The sequence below is a fragment of the Vombatus ursinus genome, unplaced genomic scaffold (genome assembly GCF_900497805.2).
Source record: "Vombatus ursinus unplaced genomic scaffold, bare-nosed wombat genome assembly UNPS02012179.1, whole genome shotgun sequence".
Taxonomy (NCBI): domain Eukaryota; kingdom Metazoa; phylum Chordata; class Mammalia; order Diprotodontia; family Vombatidae; genus Vombatus; species Vombatus ursinus.
In genome coordinates this window covers 5033688-5046091 of record NW_020951957.1, presented here as the reverse complement: position 1 = coordinate 5046091, position 12404 = coordinate 5033688, and the positions used below count along the sequence as shown (strand labels likewise).

General features: G+C 35.5%; 1 pseudogene; it reads left to right on the top strand.

Annotated features, from left to right (window-relative positions):
* The first annotated feature begins 8368 nt into the window (after positions 1–8368).
* On the top strand, positions 8369–8781 carry LOC114039697 (annotated as a pseudogene).
* Positions 8782–12404: the final 3623 nt, after the last annotated feature.

Below are 12404 nucleotides of genomic sequence, written 5' to 3'. Positions count from 1 at the left end.
TAGAACTGGCTTCTCTCTCTCAATGGAGACACAGACTTTTCCTACTGACCTTCTAAGTTGTCTTTGGCATTCCTGGGTTGGGAAGTTTGGAAACTGCCACAGCTTTTCACAGTGATTCAGTCCTCTGAGGCCTGCTCCACATTCACTGAGGCCTGCCTTGCTTGTGTGCCCATGCCAAACTGCTTTCCTCTCCCAGGCCAGCGTGGTATACCTTTCAGATCAACCATCCAGGTTGTCTTGAGCTGGAAATTTGTTTCACTCTGTCTTTTTGTGGACTCTTATGCTTTAGAATTTATTCAGAGCTATTTTTTTACAGATATTTGGAGGGGTTTGGGGGAGAGCTCAAGCAAGTCACTGCTTTTATTCTGCCATCTTGGCTCTGCCCCCAGGCACTCCTGCTACAGTCTTGAGTGGACATCTCTTGCACTGAATTGTGTTCCCCTTTTATCTGAGTGAGACAGACATTTGTTGCCAACCTTATAAGTTCTCTTGTGCTAAAAAATTGTTTCACACCATCCTTTTGTTGGTTCTGCCACTCGAAGATTCATAATAAGTTATTATTTTATAGTCATTTGGAGATGAATTTGGGAAAGTTCAAGTGAGTCGCTGCCTTACCATCTTGGCTCCACTTCCACCCATCATCTAAAATCAATTCTTAAGAATTCAATTCATGTATTTTGAGAAAGGAAAAAAAAAATAAAACTTTTCCCCCCTCAGGTATGAAATTCTTAGTCCTTTCCCTGTGTATTCTCACTGTTTCTCACAAAATATCACAATTAACAGTCTTTCCAGAATGACAGTTAAATTCTCCTTGTACTCTCCTTGAAGACTCATCCAAAAAATGGCAGGCTAACTATCAAGATTCCATTTCTTTTTAAAAAAATATGTTACAAATGTGTGTGATCTTTCTGAGAGATTATTTAAATAAGTGTTATGTGTACTTAAAATTGATATCAAATTCAACAAACATTTGGTGCTCATGTGTAAAGTATTGTCCCAGGTATTTAGAATATAAAGATATTTGTGAATTTTGTTGCTGTTGTTCAGCCATTTCAGTCTTATGTGACTCTCCATGACCCTAATTTTGAGTTTTCTTGGCAAAGACACTGGTCTGATTTGCCATTTCCTTCTCCAGATCATTTTATAGATGAGAAACTTAGGCAAACAGGGTTAAGTGACTTGCCCAGGGTCACACAGCTAGCAAGGGTCTGAGGCCAAATTTGAACTCAGGAGGATGAGTTTTCCTGACTCCAGGACTAGCATTTTCTCCACTGTGCCACCCTGTGATCTCTATAATGCCTACCTTCAAGAATTTATTTATTGTTATCCTCCAGGATTTAGTGACCTTATATGGGGATTTTTTTCAATCTTTCTTTGTATCCATCACTTTTAACACAATTCCTGGCACATGGTAAATATTTACTAAATCTTAGTTGTCCAATTAACTTACTGACTAACTACTTGAGGGAAACAGAAATGGCAAATACAGAGCAGATAACTGGGATTTGAGTAATTAGCACAAAATAAAATAATAATCAAGAGGATTTGGATAGAATATTTTAGCTACTTGAGGAATAATGGCAGGTATATGGAAGAAGAGATAACTAAGTCAAAAAGATCATCAACAAGTTACATAAGAATGGAGTTCATTCCAGGAAAGGCAAATATCTAGAGCAAAAGATCAGAGATAGACAATGTCATGTTCAGACAAAAGATGGTTCATTTCATTCACTTGAATATAGAGTACATGAAGAGGATGATCATGCAAATAACTCTGGAAAAGTAGTATGGAGTCTTATATGGAAAGACGTTAATGCCAGTTTAAGTAATGTGTATTCTTTTGTTTGTTTGAATAGAAAATAAGGAGTAACTGGTGGTTTTTGAGTAAATAAATGACATTGCCAGATATGGGCACCAGGAAGCTTATTTGGGGATCTACATAAATTATGGGTTTCATAAGGGAAAGATGGTGGAAGGCGGTCAATTGAGAGGACATTAGGATAGAAAAGCATCATGACTAGAGTAAATGATAACCATAGAGATGAAACAATTTACAGGATTTTGAAGAAGGATAGCTAGCATGAATGAATGTAGAAATTAATTTTAAAAAGAAGAAAATAACTCAATTAAATAGGAATGTCAGCACTGGGGTGAGGGTGTTAAGTATTTGTAGACAACAGAAAATAAAATTGTAAGATTTCCCACTTGCAGCAGGATTTCTGTTTTCTAGGACTATGCTATCTGTAAAATCTTGAGCAAGTGACTTCACCTTTTAAAACATCAGTTTCTTCATCTGCAAAGTGAGACTGATGTATAGCTTTCATTCATCTGGGTCAAACTAGATGGCTTCTAAGTTCCCTTCCAGTCCTAAATCTATGTTGTTAGTTCCTATTGTCAAATTATTCTAATTTTAGGTACTTTCTTGAATTGCAGTTTCGGAAAATGTACTCATTATTATTAGGTACAATGAACTTTAGTTTACTTTTTCCTCTGTAAATCTTGTGTTTTATTGCTGACAATAATGGAGAAAATTCCATGGTGGGGGAACCCTTGAGCCTGAAAAAATATAATCATGGCTGAAAAGCAGACTGAAACAGACAATAACTGAATATAATGCAACACTTTATCCTTCCTTGTCCTAAATAAAGTGGTTTCCTTCTCTCCTATAGGTGTATTTTAAATTACACAATCTTCTAATCTATTGAGGAGGAAATGGAATCTTTTCACTCCCATTCTAAATTTGTCACACTGTAATTATATACAAATGTATTTATGGATTCATGAATTTAATCTCTTTTTTTGGTGGACCACAATAAGAAAAACATCAAAAGAATATGTCATTTTTGTTTGTTTCCTTTATTAAAGGATTCTACAGGATTTTTTTTTAATTTACTAAAAGTTAATTTAAAAGAGAGAGAGAGACATGGCTATCTATTCACTGGGATGTTTCTTTCCATTCATCCCTATTATCCTCTTTATATAATTGAAAAGAAAGAAAATTTACAGTTTAGAAATAGGGAACATGATATAAATATATCAGTACTAGCTATTAGGGTTGTGATGGAATTTGAAAGTAATTTATTCAATCTAACTCAAATATTAGGGTACTAAAGGACTTTCCTGTAAGAGAAAAGTTAAACTGTTTTTTTTTTAACTGTGCTGGTTGGGTATGACTGTGGTTCTGACTTGAAAAAGAGTTGAAGTAGCCTTTGGGCTATAAATTCTTTCACAAAAGAACTAAAATTACTCATCTGTGGGAATGAATCTGCCTAGCTCCTAATAGCAGATGAAAAACAGATGACACTAATAGATAAGTGGAGAGGTAACAGATAGTAGCAAAATAGAAAAAGCAAAGCAAGAGATGACATTAGCAACTCACAACACAGCAAAGAAAGTGACTAGCTAGATAATGTCAGCATTCCAGTCAATAGTATCAGCAGTTCTCTGGGGAAGCAGGAAGTGACAACTTCAGAAACAGAACAACAATCTAAGTTATCCATCAGTTGAACAAACAGCAAGCATTTTTAAAATATTTACTAAGCTTCAGACACTTTACAAGGGCTGGGAATACAAATACAAAAGTGAGATGGTCTTTGCTGTTAAGGAAGTTACATTCCAAAAAATATGTAAAATTAACATGGAATAAAGGTGGTAGCCAGTGAAGAATTTTGGTCTAAAAAGTCTCATGGTTTATGAAAGGAGACATGTTAATAGATTGCTGCTCCTTTATCAGTAGCAATTGACAACTAATCAAAAACTTTTACTAGTTACCTTCTATGTAGTAGGCATTGCACATATTTCTTCTTGCATCATTGACTTGAATATGTAGAGGAGTTTGTTTCAGTGAGTATAATGTCTTAAGTGGGGTAGGGTTTTTCCCTAGTGAGTTTTCATATTTTTAATTAAATATATTTTCTATTGGTTAATGAATCATCTGAATTAGTCAGGAAAGAAAAATAAAAAGAAATGTTAGATTGGTTCTTGTGAGCTATGATTTTGTTCACAGGATCATGGATTTCAACTCAAACGTATGTCAAAAGCCATCTAGTCCAAACTTCTCCTTCTGTAAATGAAAGAATGGAGTGTCTGTTGAATAAATGCTGAAGTAAGTAAATAGAGTCTTGAAACTAAGTGTCTAATGTTTAGGGGGTGGGGCATGTTGAGGGTCCTCAGACTATGAACCTAGGTTCAATATTTACTAGTGGAAAGTGATATCTGATTATATTATGATCCATCCAAGTAGAATTAAGTAAGTTGAATGCTCCCTTGATATAAGATCTCCCAGGTGCTACAGTTTACTTCTCTGGGTTATATTCTTATTCTTCCTCCATAAGATAGTACCAAAATCATATTTTCATTGTGTGGATCCCCTGGCTAAATTCTAGAGGATTTTCCTTCTTTCTTGATCAGTTGACAATACCGAAAGTGTCTGATTAATGCTTTCTTCCACACCACACCCAAAGGGGAAAAGAGTCAATTCACAAAAATGGCAAACATTGGCAGTTAAGTATCTCTGAGGTTCCTTTAGATTTTTCATCCTATAACACCATGAGTAATTCTACAACTTCTTTATTCATCCCTTACTTTCAATATAATTCTATTCAGTTTAACAAAGACATATTAAGAACCTATTGCATACAAAACACTATGCTAAGGTCTGGGGGAAGATTGAAAAAAAAGAAAGGTTTAGGTAAAAATTACTTCTTTCTCAGGGATTAATATCAAGGAAAAGAAAAGGATCATACAGAGATTAATATGAAAAAATGTATACCTAATAAATGAACACAAGGTGAACACTATGAAATTATTATGTTCCATCTAAGTGAACGCAATTCTGTCATAAATGCATAGTTTGGGTCTTGGATGTGATCTAGTCTAATCATCTGGTTTTATAGTTAAGAAAAGAAAGCTACTGGAAAATTAAGTGACAACTACATGACATATAACAAGTAACTACACTTACAGTGTATATGGGGTGTTCAAGGAGAACTAGTACCACCAGTGTGAGAACTTGCCAAGCACTTTTCAGGGCTGCTCATCTATCTTTGGTGTCTATCTGGCATTAAACTCTCACTTCATACTAGGTTGAGGGTAACCAACAGGCCTTAAACCCATTCATGAGTTAGGGGGAATATGTACTCCAAGCACAAACTCTAGCTGGGGCTTTTTGTTTAGCCTGTCTGATGAGACATTTTACCTGGGTATAGATGCTGGGCATGCTACAAATTCTTGGAGTCACAAGTGTGAGCTGGGTGAAAGGTGGACGCCAAAGGTGAATGAGTCTAAGCAGATAGACTAAATTAAGGTGAGAGTATCCAACAGGCCTCAAACCCATCTGTGGGTTAGGGGGGTGTCTCCCTAAAGCATGTGAAGACTTCTCCTGGAGGAATGGGTGGATGAGAACAATTTGTTCCAATGACCATTAAAGCAGCTGAAGCAGGTGTTGTGGAGCACTTAGAGTTTGACCAGACAGTGAAGACACCAAGGTCATCTGCCCTAAACGAGGCCATTGCCAGTTTTTCTGACTCTCATTTTTCCACTGAACCACAATGACTCTGGAAGAGGGAGTAAGTGACTTTGTGCAACTCTGGTTCACTCAAATCTAATTCATGCAGGAGTTACATTATCACCTTATTATATTGTTGGTCCTCTGAAAATGAAAGACAAGCAATAAAAAATACTTACAATATTTACAGGTATTTCATGACAGATTCAGGAATCAAACCCAGGTTATCTGACTTCAAATCCAAAACTGTCTCTTTTTTTTTTAAACTATATTGTGCTGGCTTCCTAGAAATCTTAGGGCATTCCCAGTTTTCTAGGATTATGCATGGTTCTTTAGTACATTTTCTCCAGGTTTTCAGTGAACTAAGCTGGCTCTCATTTGGAGACTAAGAAAGAGCACTTAGGCCCAGCAACTTGAATTACTTTCATTTCTTCTCATAGTATTGATTAGAATTCATTAAAAATGCACAAAAAACAAAAGTTGCCATATATGGAAGAAGCTAGGTTATCAGGTTAAAATTTGCCTTTAATCTGTGAGTTTCCTACCTTTTAATTCTTACAAAGAATTTGCCAATTCCCAATAATTCCCTAAGTGGATTCCAATCCCATTGCTATCATTAAATTTACAGAAATTGAAGGGAAATGCCTAAATGGTAAATAATATATAATAGCCATGAACAATGTCAAGTTAGCTAATTGTGCCAGGCCTGGAATAAGGAAGACTCATCTTTTTGAGTTCAAATCTGGCCTAAGACACTTACTAACTGTGAGACTCTGGGCAAGTAATTTAATACTCTTTGCTTCAGTTTCCTCATCTGTAAAATGAGCAGGAGAAAAAATGGCAAACCACTACAGTATCTTTGTCAAGAAAACCCTAAATGGGGTCATGAAGAGTCAGAGACAACTTAAAAACAATTGAACAATGAATCCAGTGTAAATTAAAGGAATCTTTTAATTTTAAATTGTGTTGCTATTGTGAAAATATCAGTGACATTATATATTCTGCTCACTTTCCAACAGTAGCTCCATAAAACCTTCCTTAATAATAAGGAAAATAGTACCTGACAGAATATGAATCTTTCCATACACAGAGTACCCGATTTTTCTCATGAGCATAGGAGTTTGTGTTTCTTAAACTGTCTTCTGGATCCAATTTTGGTCATTACATTTGATTTGAGTTAGACATCTTTTGGCATTGTTTTCAGCTACACTACTATAATCAATTTGCACATTATCCTATTGGTTCTGCTCTCCCTACCCTTCCTCTCCTTGTTTTATCTATTTTATATTTCTTTGATTTACTCATTTACCAATTCTTATTGCACAACATATTCCATCACAGTCATATATACACCATCTCCTCTACCCACTAGAGACATTGCTATGTGATTGGGTGAGGTTTGACTGGTTCTCCATATTTCTTCTGCTGAATAGGTAACTAGGGACTGATGCTTCCTTAGCAATAGAAACCAAGGACTAGCCATGTGTAGCTGAAATGATGTGGTCTGTTTGAGGGTTTATGAAGGCAAAGAGTGATTCAAAGAAAGTAAATAACATAATGTGGCCAATGAGACTACAGGAATTCAGGAGACAATGTTTATTTGCCCTGGCCTCCATTAGCACTATACTGGGGATGAGGGAGACAAGTTTCCCTTTACTTGTCCAATTCACCTTCCATTTTCTCCTCTGACCATTGGGAAGGAGGGTAGTGTGGGGGAAAAATTCACTTTCCTGACTGTAACCATAATGAACTGCCAGTGGATATATGTTCCTTTCACATGCTTATAGATGTTCTTTCGCTATTTGAAACTGCTGTTAATGTTAGCAACTATTTACAGTTATACCTGTCTAAGCCTATAAGTATACAGTCTAGTATTGAGAGAAGGAAGCATAATAAAAAGAGGAAAGAGGATTTTCCATACTTGAGGTTGATATAGGGGAAGAAGATTTGTTTAGATAGAGAATTTCTATGAAGCTGGGAATCACTGAGATATCCAGAGTAGCTAAACTTCTTTCAACCCAGCAGAAACTTAGTAAGGAAATGAATTAGCATTAGTTAGAAGAGGAAGATTGTGTATTTGTTCAGGTAACTACCTTACATGAAGCACCCAATTACTGCTCCTCCTTATACTACACACACACACACACACACACACACACAGAGTGTATGTATATGAATACATACATATATGTATATACATGTGTACACACATACAAATACACATATACACATAAATATGTGCATATAAATACACATATATACATATGTGTATATATGTATACACATATACCATACTTTATTTAACCAGTGGCAGGCATCTACCTTCTTCCCATTTTTTTCTGAAATCACAAAAGTGTTCATATTAAATATTTTGGCATATATAATTTTATCTTTCTATTTTTGATCCCCCTGGAATTTATACTTAGGAGCAGGATCTCTAGTTCAAAATATATGAACAGTTTAGGCACTTTTATCTAAAAATTCCAAATTGTTTTCTAAAACAGTTAAATCAATTCATAGTTCAATAAACAGTAAATTAGTGTGATATTTCTTGTATAATTCAACACTCCTTTATACAAAGTACTTTTTTTTTATTTGTTTCTAGTCATTTATTTGAAAATATTTAAGTGTAATTAAAACAAAAGGTCAGGCAGGCAGTTTTATCGATTATTCTACTTTAGAAGCATGTGGAAGGATTTTATCTTCAATTGAAAATAAAAGTTTTTGCTCTGCCCCATCCTGTCCTTTCTAGCTGGGGTTCCCAGGACTCTACGCTCTTCTTCGCTGCCTTCCTCCCCACTCCTGCCCCCCCCCCCGCCTCGCAATGCATTGGCCACGTGTGTCCAAGTCGCACATCTTGCCATGGCCCCCCAGCTCCTCCTGCTCCAGCCACCACTGTTGCTGCTACTGCTTCTTCGGCTGGGAGGCACGGGGAGACTTTCTGATGCGGGGAATGAAACTGAAAGTTTCATCCAGACCCTCCAGCTAAAGATTGTGGTAGAGCCCTGGAGGCCTGCAGTGAGCCCGCTGCCCTCGGAGATACACTGTACATTCACTATACAGGCAGTCATGAAGATGGACGAATAATTGACATCTCCCTGAGCAGGGACCCCTTGGTAATAGAGCTTGGCCAAAAACAGGTCATCCAAGTGCTGGAGCAGAGCCTGCTGGACTCATATGTGGGAGAGAAGGGAAGGGCAATCATTCCCCTTCACTTGGCCTATGGTAAACACGGATTCCCCCGTCTATCCCAGGGGATCAGTGCTGCAATTTGAAAAAATAAATAAATAGATGAATGAATGAATGAATGAATGAATGAAACCTCTTTAAAAAAATAAAAATTTTACTTGGAATTCAATACTGGAGTTGATACTGGATTGTACAAGCAGTTACTAAACAAAAGAACTCATTTTATGAATTATATGGCAGTGTTACCCACTGGTGATTAGCCAATATTTTAGCAGAGCATGTCTTAGTAAAGAACATATTCTGATGCTCCTGTTATCTTTGTATTTCAAAGGGATGACAAAACTTGCCATTGTGATTGCTTTCCACAACATCAGGAGACATTGGTAATCTCAGCATATTTTTAGCCAACCCTCAAGAAAGCATCTGGATTCCAGCAGTAAAACTCTGCTGTTCTGCGCTTCTGAGAAGTAACAAGAGACATTCATATCCCATTAGACTTCCAAAGAACACTACTCCAAGCTACATGTATCCTTCTGTGATTTGATCCTCATTACAATGAATGGGGGAAACCAAAACCAGTTGATGGAATTCGTATTCAGGAGCTATGGCATTTTACTGATATAAAATGCTTTAAAATCTAAAATGGAGTCACAGCAAGTCTGTCTCCACAATAAAATGAAGTTTAGTTCAATTGTTTCCCTTCATAGTTATGCATGTCATTTTTACCTTACTGGTCTTTGTGTTAAAATGACATGAACCTGAAAACTAGAAACTGTGTTTTCAAGGCTTGAGTTTTCCCATTATTTGCATTAGGAATTACAGGAATTTAGCCTATCATCCTCATGTTTTTTTGTTCAGTCATGTTCAATTCTTCCTGACCCTGTGGGCTGTGGTATGTTAATATTGTCCATAGGGTCTTCTTGGCAAAGATACCGTAGTTGTTTGCCATTTCCTTCTCCAGTGAATTAAGGCGAAAAGAGGTTAAGTGACTTGTCCAGGCTCACACAGCTAGTGTCTGAGTGTCTGAGGCCAGATTTGAACTCTGGTCTTCTGATTCCAAGGCCTAAAACTCACTCCACTGAGCTGCTTCTCTGCCTCTTTTATTTTATCTTTTATAATGTCATAATATATATGCGTGTGTATTAATGTCTATAAACAGAATAAATATTGTATAAAGCAATATTGTATCATTATTTTATCTGTGAGAAGAAAGTATCATAAGAATGGAGTCATCGTATTTCCAGTCCATGTTGCATTCTCATCCTTTGTTTGTCTGATTTAGTTTAGTTCCAAGATAACTGAATTTCTATTTGGAATTTAGGTTTATGATATTCAAAGAGAATTTCACACTCTGATTCTAGTCAGAATTTATTATTCAATCATATAAATATTGAATGTGAGACCAGCATATGGTCAATATTGATTCAGCAATGAAATGAAAAACTAAAGAATTAAAGAAATGTAATAATGGGAATAACACTATCCATTTGAAATATTCTGAGGGGAATTCTACAAGACTGTTTCATTGATGCCAAAACATCCATATAATTATCAGTTTAGTCAGTGATCCTAAGAATGCCTTCCTTCTTCTCAAATTCATCCCCTCTCCCCCTCTATCCTTCTTCTTCTCTGTCTCTGTCTCTGTCTCTGTCTCTGTCTCTGTCTCTCTCTTTCTCTCTCTCTCTCTCTCGCTCTCTGTCTCTCTCTCTTCTTGAAAAGTATTGACACAATTGCTGGAGGTTTTACAATTAGTTGTACTAGATTCAGAAACACCACCTGCTTCCCCAATGAATGCAGTTTAAAAAAATATGGACTTTCATACCAAGAAACACTTCCAGGTCCCTAACTTCTATTGCTTTTTTGACTTAACTTTTTTCAACACAGAATAGTGTTTAAAATGTGAAATCATCTTCATATGTAATTTCATAAATGTAATAACAAAGTGGCTAATTTGCCCCCTTTCTTAATATTTAAGATATGGGAAAAGTTTTAAAATATGTGTTGAGCCCCACTTTCCATTAATTTGTCTCCTCCTCAAAATGATATGATTCAAAAGTAAGCTAAACTTGTATTCTGAAGTACATATGTTACATGAAAGGGAAATTTAAAATATTTAAAACAAAAGCAAAACAAATAAACAAATAAACAAACAAACAAAGCCTCCCAAGTAACTGGTAAAAGGTTATTCTAGAGAAGTTTGACCTCCCAAACCATTTCGCAACTTCACTTATACCAGGGGATTAACCATTCCATTGTGCAATTTATATGAATGTGCATCTACGTCTAACTCTTCCTAAACTTCTAGTTGTGTGTCCTAATTTTAAAAATGAGGAAACTGTAGCCCAAAGAAGTAAATAATTTGGTCAAGATTACCCAAAGAATAAGTGGAAAAGCCAGGGCATAAACTCAGATGCTGTGATTCCAAATTTCGTGTTCTTTACCAATGTATTACATTGTTCTTTGTTTACTATAAAATGAATGGTTGAGATTAAATCGATAAAGTTCTCCTCTAGCTCCAAAATAGTATTGTATTTTATTTTTTTAACTTTTTGAACACACACTGTGTCCCCAAACTCTTAGTTTAATTTTAAACCATTAAAACCTAAAACTATTAAAGCCTAAAGCCTAAGTTTTTTTGGAACACCTATGTGTATGCATATGTATGTGTGCATGCATATATGTATGTATTATGTATGTATACACACATATATTTATAAATCAATCTATCTAGCTTTTCATTTTTCATCGCTACTATCGCAATTATCTCTGAATTCATCTCTGATTCTAATCTCTCCCTCTCTCCAATCTATACTCTTCTAAATTGCCAAATTTATATTTCTAAAGTGTAGAAGTGGCCACCATCCTGTACTCTGACCGTCACTACTCTCAGAGACACTTTTAAGTTTTATTGTCTTTAGGGTAAAATAAGAAATCATCAATCTGACTTTTAAAACTGTTTATACTATAGCTCTGCTGTCCTATAGAGTATGTGTGTGTATATTTGTGTAAGTATACATATATATGTATGTATATACACATATGTATAGAAATATTGATTATGGTAACACTATATAAATACACACATATGTATGTATTTATGTGCATGTATGTATATATACATATGTATATATACACATAACACTATACATATATAAATACATACATATGTATATATTTATGTGTATGTATGTATGTGTGTATGTGTGTTATCTTATAAGTTTGGGAAGGGCTTTACATACATTATCTCATTTGAGCCTTACATTGGCCCTGAGAAGCAGGAAGTACAAGAATTATTATTTCCATTTTACAGTTGAGGGAGCTTAAATTTAGCAATGAAGTGATTTTCCCATGGTCATTCAGCTACTAGATGTTGGTAGTGCAATTTGAACATCAGTCTCTGCCGACTCCAAATCCAACACTGGATAGGAAAGTCTGCACTCTGAACAATGGTCAAACTCATTTCATAAAAGAAAAGGTCATTTATGAAAGGTCTAACAAGAAGATAATGGGAGTATGCATAATGGGATTAAAAAAAACAAAGTAAGGTTGTCATCCTTTAAATTACATTATTTTTAGCTATGATTATCTAATTTTCTGTCTAAGAAACTTTCAAGTGAAAACTTAAAAATGCTGTCCAAATGTAAGCTATTACATTGTTATTATGGTCATTTAAATGTATTGGAATTTGGACATTTTCTAGTTGTATTTT